General features: G+C 59.4%; 1 non-coding gene across 1 annotated transcript; it reads right to left on the bottom strand.

Annotated features, from left to right (window-relative positions):
- Positions 1 to 1,130: 1,130 nt before the first annotated feature.
- LOC142767993 (small subunit ribosomal RNA) lies at positions 1,131 to 2,945 on the bottom strand. Its single transcript, XR_012885199.1, has one exon. It is a non-coding gene; the product is annotated as a small subunit ribosomal RNA (ribosomal RNA).
- Positions 2,946 to 7,500: the final 4,555 nt, after the last annotated feature.

The raw sequence follows: 7,500 nt of genomic DNA, 5'->3' as shown, positions 1-7,500 counted from the left end.
TTTAGCCAACAGGTGGAGCCAGGCGCGCCGTACTTGCGCGGCACTTCCCACGTCCACCGAAGTCGGTGCCAAGGACCACTTCCGGCGACGGAGCCGCGTACGAGCCTACTCGAGGCGGAAGAACGAAGCCAGCAAGGGCCTGGCCGCAAGTGCGTTCAATTGTCGGGACGTCCAAGTCCCTCGTTCTTCCGTGCTTCCTCTTTCGGCAAGTCGTTGCGGCACCTTCCCAAAGCGCGCAGACCCGCTAATCGCGACGAGCGCGACGTGGCCGTGCCGCCTTTCCCTCGGCAGCAAGCAAAACGCCTGGCAACGTCGACGCTCCCCTAACCGCGATCTCGCACCGTGTTTCGTGTGGCGAATTCAAAAGCCGGCCGGCGCTGCTGCAACCATTACGGTCGGTACGCATACGCCGCGGAGGGCGGGACGGTCATCGGAGCGTGCGGTTCCTCCATCGAGTACTGCGCACCTCGGCCGTCGCATCGCCGTGCCATGACCGGCCGCGCGTCAACGCGAACCGGTGCCAGCGAGATCCCTCGCCTGCAAGAACCGACCGGCAGCCTCCGTCACCCGAGGACGCGGAGGCGCTTGCCGCGGACGGCGGGACGGTATGCACTGGTGCACAGCGGACCCGTCACATCGCCAGTTCCTTGACCGACCGCCGACGCTTGTGCCGTTCCTCTCGTACTTGGCAGTCGCCGCGCGATTGTCGGGTCTCGTTCTTGCACGCTCGAACGGTCGGGAGGGCACTCGGCTGGCGTTTCGGGAACGCGCAGCCTCGCCTTCTACCGACGTAACCACGACTCGCCGTTCGCGCTCCGCCGCTCCTGTTTACAGTACTAGGCGGTCCCGCAGCGGTCGGGTCGCGCATTTCGAGCGCTTCGAGCCACGGTGCAGTGGCGGGTCGAAAGCCGACCTATGAGTGCGTTGCGCCGTTTGTACCCGCGTCCGCCACCTGGCCGACCGTCCAAGGTCGCGGTGTTGGCGTCCGCTGGGCGCAACAATTTGTCACGGGGTGCCGCTCCACATTCAGGCAGCCCCGTGGGGAAAAGCCGACCCCGCGTCCAAACGGGGTCAGCGGCAGAAAGTGTCGGGCGCAGACGCAGCTGAGGCGCTCACCCTTCACAATCCGTTAATGATCCTTCCGCAGGTTCACCTACGGAAACCTTGTTACGACTTTTACTTCCTCTAAATGATCAAGTTTGGTCATCTTTCCAACAGACCGGCGCAACCGAAAGGCCGCGCCGGACATCGGTCCGAAGACCTCACTAAATCATTCAATCGGTAGTAGCGACGGGCGGTGTGTACAAAGGGCAGGGACGTAATCAACGCGAGCTTATGACTCGCGCTTACTGGGAATTCCTCGTTCAAGGGGAACAATTGCAAGCCCCTATCCCAATCACGAAAGAAGTTCCACGGGTTACCCAGTCTTTTCAGACAGGGATAAAGACACGCTGCTTCCTTCAGTGTAGCGCGCGTGCGGCCCCGGACATCTAAGGGCATCACAGACCTGTTATTGCTCTGTTTCGTGCGGCTAGGAGCCGCTTGTCCCTCTAAGAAGGTTGTAAGGTGCTGGGAACCCCGCACCTATTTAATAGGCTAGAGTCTCGTTCGTTATCGGAATTAACCAGACAAATCGCTCCACCAACTAAGAACGGCCATGCACCACCATCCACCGAATCAAGAAAGAGCTCTCAATCTGTCAATCCTCCCAGTGTCCGGGCCGGGTAAGTTTTCCCGTGTTGAGTCAAATTAAGCCGCAGGCTCCACTCCTGGTGGTGCCCTTCCATCAATTCCTTTAAGTTTCAGCTTTGCAACCATACTTCCCCCGGAACCCAAATACTTTGGTTTCCCGGAAGCTGCCCGCCGAGTCATTTGAGTAACTCAGGCGGATCGCTGGTTGGCATCGTTTATGGTCAGAACTAGGGCGGTATCTGATCGCCTTCGAACCTCTGACTTTCGTTCTTGATCAATGAAAACATTCTTGGCAAATGCTTTCGCAGTAGTTCGTCTTGCGACGGTCCAAGAATTTCACCTCTAGCGCCGCAATACGAATGCCCCCGTCCGTCCCTCTTAATCATTACCTCGTATTCCAAAAACCAACAGAACAGAAACGAGGTCTTGTTCTATTATTCCATGCAAGTTTATTCAGGCGACTCGCCTGCGTTGAGCACTCTAATTTTTTCAAAGTAAAAGCACCGGCCATCTCGAGGCACACAATGAAGTGCACCAAGAAAGAACCGGCATGATGTTCAGTCCGAGCCGTCGCATCGGGTAGATGCACTACTCGTCTGGAACTGAGATCCAACTACGAGCTTTTTAACCGCAGCAGCTTTAGTATACGCTATTGGAGCTGGAATTACCGCGGCTGCTGGCACCAGACTTGCCCTCCAATTGATCCTCGTTAAAGGATTTAGAGTGTACTCATTTCAATTACGGGGCCTCAAAAGAGTCCCGTATTGTTATTTTTCGTCACTACCTCCCCGTGCCGGGAGTGGGTAATTTGCGCGCCTGCTGCCTTCCTTGGATGTGGTAGCCGTTTCTCAGGCTCCCTCTCCGGAATCGAACCCTGATTCTCCGTTACCCGTAACAACCATGGTAAGCAAGTAACCTACCATCGAAAGTTGATAAGGCAGACACTTGAAAGAAACGTCGCCGGCTCGTGGCCATGCGATCAGCACAAAGTTATCCAGAGTCACCACACAATACGGGCCGAAACCCGATCGATCTTGGTCTAATAAAAGCACCCGTTACCCAAAGGGCTCCAGGCTCACTGCATGTATTAGCTCTAGAATTGCCACAGTTATCCAAGTAGGAAGAAACGATCTAAGGAACCATAACTGATTTAATGAGCCATTCGCGGTTTCGCCTTATTTCGGCATGTACTTAGACATGCATGGCTTAATCTTTGAGACAAGCATATGATTACTGGCAGGATCAACCAGGTAATCGTTCGACTGCGCGTCCGTCCTCGCCTTCGGCGGGCCGGACGCAGTCTGTGTGCGGCGGAGGCCACCTTCAGGCGCCCCAACACGCTTATTTTGCACTCCGAGATGACGGCGTTCGAGCTCGCTACGGCACAACCTTCCCGAAAGACGAGTGGGAGCCGTGCGGCAAGAAGCACGTTCATGCTCGCTCTTTTTCGTTGCATCGACTCGGTCGCGCCGTGCGGGTTGCCCAAGCCCGCTGCACTGTCGGTGGACCGGCCGGAACTAGCAACGGAGCCGAGACTGCAAAGCCGCCAGACGACGGGTCACGCCCGCGTCTTCGGCGCTTTCGCATCTGAATCGCCCGAGGACGACACGGAACACACCTCGATATCGTGGTAAAACGGCACCGTCCGACAACCAGCCCCTAACGCATCAAGCGGATGAGGCTGCAGACGACTGCCGTGGATTCCCCTGGAGCAGACCCGAGGACACGCTTGACGAGGCCGAAGCCCGCCGCATATCAGACACCCGGTCGCTTTCGCGTACGCCGCTCACGAGAACCCCCACATAATAGCAGCGATAAGTACCCAGACCTCCTTGGGCACTAATACGAGCGTACTCGAGAAAATTTCACCGCGGGTGTGCCCCGAAACGTGTGGCACGTTGAGCGTGCCACAAGTCTACGTCGCTCTCAAACCCGCCGAGGTCGTAGAATTTGCGACCCTACTCACGAAATTCCCACCGAGGATACGGCCGCAAACGTACCGCACCTTGGGTAGGCCACGAGTTTGTGCAACACTACGCTGACGGCACAGCACCGAGGTCGTACGCGCACGCACGGGAAAATTCCGCCGCGGTTTCTGCCGAAAACGTGAGGCACCACGACTCTCCGCAAGTTCGCGTCGACTGCGAAAGACCGAAGTCGTGAACGACGTGTCCGCTACTCGCTGCCGACACGCTGGACACCAAACGTACAACGACTCGACGGCGTCGTAGAGGCCCACGACGCGGTTTTCCTTAACGACGTCTCGGCGTGGCACCGACAGGTTAGAACGGCCGACCAACGTTCCCTGTCCGCCGTTCGGCTCAGTCGAAGGGCTCGGCGACTTCGGCAACGCTGCGAAGCCGCACGGTGACGCACGCCATGTCCCCATTTTTTTTTGTCTTTCTGCGTCTGCCGGGGTGCCCCTATAATAGCAGCGATATGCACCCAGACCGCCGTGGGTCGCTCGCCCCGGCTGACGTGGTTTTTCGTACTCCTGCGGCGGTCGCCGTCAAGCACGTCCAAATACGCTACTTTCGTGGGCGCATTCACGCTCTTTCGCTTCGCCGGAGTGCCAGCACTCACTCTGCCAAAAACGGCGAACATCCGAGCGGCGGTTCCCACTTTTGCGTCGGCGTCGCAAACCCCGCCCCGGCAGACGAGGTTTGCCGTACTCGTGCGACGGTGGCCGGCGGGCACGTCGAAAGACGCCGATATCGTGCGCGAATTGGCGCACCTTGGCTTCACCGGAGTGCCGCCACTGACTCCTCCAAAAACGGCGAAGATCCGAGCGGCGCTTCCCACTTTCGCATCGGCGTCCCGAACTCCGCCCCGGCTGACGCGGTTTACCGTACTCGTGCGACGGTCGCCGGCGAGCACGTGGAAAGACGCCGATATCGTGCCCGAATCGGCTCCGTTCGGCTTCGCCGGAGTGCCAGCACTGGCTCGGCGAAAGACGACGAACATCCGAGCGACGGTTCTCACTATTGCGTACGCGTCGCAAACCCCGCCCCGGCAGACGCACTTTGCCGTACTCGTGCGACGGTCGCCGGCGAGCACGTAGAAAGACGCCGATATCGTGCCGGAATCGGCCCCGTTTGGCTTCGCCGGAGTGCCAGCACTCACTCGGCCACAAACGGCGAACATCCGAGCGGCGGTTCCCACTTAGCCGTCGGCGTCCCGAACTCCGCCCCGGCAGACGCGGTTGCCGAGCTCGTGCGACTAGCGACCGCGAAGCCGTCTCGCGACGCCGCTTTCGTGCGCGGCTCCCACTGCGACCTGGGTCACCCGAGGTCGACGAGCAAAAAAGAATGTCGAAAAAAACTTTTTTTTTTTGCGTCTGCCGGGGTGCCCCTATAATAGCAGCGATAAGCACCCAGACCGCCATGGGTCGCTCGCCCCGGCTGACGTGGTTTTTCGTTTTCCTGCGGTGGTCGTCGTCAAGCACGTCCAAACACGCCACTTTCGTGGGCGCATTCGCGCTCTTTCGCTTCGCCGGAGTGCCAGCACTCACTCTGCCAAAAACGGCGAACATCCTAGTGGCGGTTCCCACTTTTGCGTCGGCGTCGTCAACCCCGCCCCGGCATACGCGGTTTGCCGTACTCGTGCGGCGGTGGCCGGCGGGCACGTCGAAAGACACCGATATCGTGCGCGAGTCGATGCTTCTTGGTCTCGCAGGAGGGCCGCCACTCACTCCTGCAAAAACGGCGAAGATCCGAGCGGCGCTTCCCACTTTTTCGTCGGCGTCGCAAACCTCGCCCCGGCAGACGCGCTTTGCCGTACTCGTGCGACGGTCGCCGGCGAGCACGTCGAAATACGCCGATATCGTGCCCGAATCGGCCCCGTTTCGCTTCGCCGGAGTGCCAGCACTCGCTCGGCCAAAGACGACGAACATCCGAGCGACGGTTCCCACTATTGCGTACGCGTCGCAAACCCCGCCCCGGCAGACGCGGTTTGCCGTACTCGTGCGGCGGTGGCCGGCGGGCACGTCGAAAGACGCCGATATCGTGCACGAATTGGCGCTCCTTGGCTTCACCGGAGTGCCAGCACTCACTCGGCCAAAAACGGCGAACATCCGAGCAGCGGTACCCACTTAGCCGTCGGCATCCCGAACTCCGCGCCGGCTGACGCGGTTGCCGAGCTCGTGCGACTAGCGACCGCGAACGCGTCTCGCGACGCCGCTTTCGTGCGCGGCTCCCATTGCGACCTGGGTTACCCGAGCTCGACCAGCAAAAAAGAAGGTCGAAAAAAAAATTTTTTTTTTCTGCGTCTGCCGGGGTGCCCCTATAATAGCAGCGATAAGCACCCAGACCGCCGTGGGTCGCTCGCCCCGGCTGACGTGGTTTTTCGTACTCCTGCAGCGGTCGCCGTCAAGCACGTCCAAATACGCCACTTTCGTGGGCGCATTCGCGCTCTTTCGCGTCGCCGGAGTGCCAGCACTCACTCTGCCAAAAACGGCCAACATCCGAGCGGCGGTTCCCACTTTTGCGTCGGCGTCGTAAACCCCGCCCCGGCAGACGCGGTTTGCCCTACTCGTGCGACGGTCGCCGGCGAGCGCGTCGAAAGACGCCGATATCGTGCGCTAATTGGCGCTCCTTGGCTTCTCCGGAGTGCCGCCACTCACTCCTCCAAAAACGGCGAAGATCCGAGCGGCGTTCTCCACTTTCGCATCGGCGTCCCGAACTCCGCCCGGGCTCACGCGGTTTACCGTACTCGTGCGACGGTCGCCGGCGGGCACGTCGAAAGACGCCGATATCGTGCCGTAATCGGCCCCGTTTGGCTTCGCCCGAGTGCCAGCACTCACTCGGCCAAAAACGGCGAACATCCGAGCAGCGTTTCCCACTTTCGCATCGGCGTCCCGAAGCCCGCCCCGGCAGACGCGGTTTACCGTACTCGTGCGACGGTCGCCGGCGGGCACGTCGAAAGACGCCGATATCGTGCCGTAATCGGCCCCGTTTGGCTTCGCCCGAGTGCCAGCACTCACTCGGCCAAAAACGGCGAACATCCGAGCAGCGTTTCCCACTTTCGCATCGGCGTCCCGAAGCCCGCCCCGGCAGACGCGGTTTGCCCTACTCGAGCGACGGTCGCCGGCGATCACGTCGAAAGGCGCCGAATTCGTGCACGAATCGATGCTTCTTGGTCTCGCAGGAGGGCCGCCACTCACTCCTGCAAAAACGGCGAAGATCCGAGTTGCGCTTCCCACTTTTTCGTCGGCGTCCCGAACTACGCCCCGGCTGACGCGGTTTACCGTACTCGTGCGACGGTCGCCGGCGGGCACTTCAAAATACGCCGATTTCGTGGGCGCATTCACGCTGTTTCGCTTCCCCGGAGTGCCAACACTCACTCTGCCGAAAGCGGCGATCATCCGAGCGGCGGTTCCCACTTTTGCGTCGGCTTCGCAAACGGCGCCCCGGCAGACGCGCTCGTGCGACGTACTCGTGCGACGGTCGCCGGCGAGCACGTCGAAAGACGCCGATATCGTGCTCGAATCGACCCCGTTTCGCTTCGCCGGAGTGCTGCCAGTCACGGCGCAGAAAACGGCGAACAAGTGTTTTTTTTTTCCTAGAATTTGTGTTATAGAAGGCACATTTGATATCGGACGATAATTTTCAACTTTATCACGCGCACCGATTTTCGTGTAGAGGTTTGCAAGTTTATGGGAATTTCTCCACTTGGAATAATGCGATTTAGTAGTACTACGAGAACTTCATGGATGTACTCAAGGGTACGGGGCAAGTCAGTTACGTCAACACCTGCAGATTTTTTACACTTCAAACTGAAAATTGTTGGTTGTGAGTCCTCGTGTGATAT

Source organism: Rhipicephalus microplus, chromosome 7 (genome assembly GCF_043290135.1).
Source record: "Rhipicephalus microplus isolate Deutch F79 chromosome 7, USDA_Rmic, whole genome shotgun sequence".
Classification (NCBI taxonomy): Eukaryota; Metazoa; Arthropoda; class Arachnida; order Ixodida; family Ixodidae; genus Rhipicephalus; species Rhipicephalus microplus.
The sequence above is the reverse complement of the archived record's forward strand: the minus strand, read 5'-3'. Positions and strand labels throughout refer to the sequence as shown.